This window comes from Trachurus japonicus, chromosome 16 (assembly GCF_045865225.1).
Source record: "Trachurus japonicus isolate A0001 chromosome 16, Traja_1.0".
NCBI classification, from domain to species: domain Eukaryota; kingdom Metazoa; phylum Chordata; class Actinopteri; order Carangiformes; family Carangidae; genus Trachurus; species Trachurus japonicus.
Genome location: NC_140922.1, coordinates 19,088,547 through 19,090,498, shown reverse-complemented (window position 1 = coordinate 19,090,498; position 1,952 = coordinate 19,088,547).

The window sequence follows — 1,952 nt, the reverse complement described above, 5'->3', positions numbered from 1 at the left end:
CTGCATCTGCAAAAAGAAAAAGATGATAAACATCCAAACAGATGGCCCCCTATTCAATTTCACTAGATTAGTAAGTCAACATTTTAACACCCACACAAAAGCAAGTGCGCACAGGCACATCAGCACAGGCAGAGAAACACGGGGTACAGGAGGATATGCACAGAGTACATAAGCAAACTGTATAGACTTCTCTGGTGACAAATTGCTCCATGAGAAAGTAATCCTTCAAGATTAACAGTGTCATTCTCTGACACACCTTGCATATTATGCTCAGGGGGCTGCGATCTCAGCCGTAGGCATCCCGCAAATGGCTTACCAGGCGTGTACTTGTGCTAACTGATTTTGCTGTGCTCTGAAAAGCAAAGCACATGAGAGAGGCGCGAGAGAGACTAAAGGACTGAAAGGAGGACAGGGCAAACAATCAAGGGGGACACTCGGAGGGGGAGAAAAGCTGTGAGGGAAGTAGGAAAGCTGTGCAAGGAGAGAACAAACAAGATAAGAGTCAAACAAAATGTGTGTGGGAGGAGCGGGGATTGGAAAGGTAATCCACAGCGCACAGTGCACAGGTATACAGGTGGGCCTTTGTTTTCCATACGCTCGCCTGTGATTGAGCAGCGCACGGGTCGATTAAGGTTGAGCGGCATGGACCTTTAGCTGTAAGTAAACAGCACTGCCTGCTGTTGCCCAGCCAGCAGCACAGTGGAATACAAGGAGTCTCACCTCATTAAAACTTGGAGCGGCGACAACAAAAACAACATGACTAAGCAGCGGGTGTGTGGGGTGGGGCACTTTGAAAAACAGAAAAGGGGGTGGGGTGGGGTGGGGTGGGGGGGTTTATGTGGTAATGGTCTGGGCAGTAGCCGTGTCTGGCAGCGCTCTCTCCTTCAGCCTCCGCTGTCTGCATCACCACGTGAATGCCCTTGTGAAGGAGCTGGAGACAGGAAGAGAAAGAGAGAGGCGGTGAGGAGGAGAAGGGAGGCTGGGGGGGTCAAAGGGCAAACCCCATCCTGCTGACTACCAACCAATCAGGAGGTGTCCTGCGCTGTCTTGGAGGCAACAGAAGGGGGGGAAAAGAGGAGGAGGTGAAGAAGAGGAGGAGGTAAGCAAGGAAAAAGGGAGGGAGGGGGGACTGCAAGGCGGATCCCCAGGGTCAATTATCCCCGGGAAGGAGGTACTGTAGCCAACACTCTGCATCTCATTTGCAAGGCAGCAGCAAAGGTGCACCTGAGCACGGCTAGTAAGCGTCTTGCCATTGCACCGAGGCAATTAATGTCTCCTTTCAATGACATGTGCTTCTCAGTGTGACAGTGGCTGGGCAGCTGTGGGCCGGGCCAACTGGCTAAAAGAGAAGGCCTTAGCGATGCCTCTTGTCTTCCCACTGAGACTAATTTCAGGTAGAAAGCCTCGCCTCTGTTTCGCCAACAGTCTGAGTTAGAGGGCTTTGGCTTCAAGCCTTGACACGCACACTCACACACAAATGCACTCACGAAAATATTCTTAAACTGACAAGCCAGCACCTCTAAAATTCACTCACACACACACAACACACCATAAGCATGCAGATATGTCCATTCACATACATCAACACATATACAATGGTTAAACGAGCAAACTTGCTTCATATATCTTTTAATTTCATTAATGCCAATACATTCCTGGATTTTTAAAACTTAAAAAAAGATAAATTAACTGAGCTGAAGACTACTCCAGCTTACTCTACGTACATCAGGGCACACACTTAGTCTTTATTCACTCATGGAGCAGGTTCAACAACTTGCCAGCACATGGGAGCTTTGCCTCAAACCACCTGTACTCAGCAGCAGCTGGTCTGTCATACACATTTGCCAAAAGTAATAAATCCCTCATAAATCCAATCAAATTAACAATCTGTAAGAACTAAGAGATACCGGTAGTTTAAGGGATAGGAAATGCTTGAATAATGCAGGCTGGGA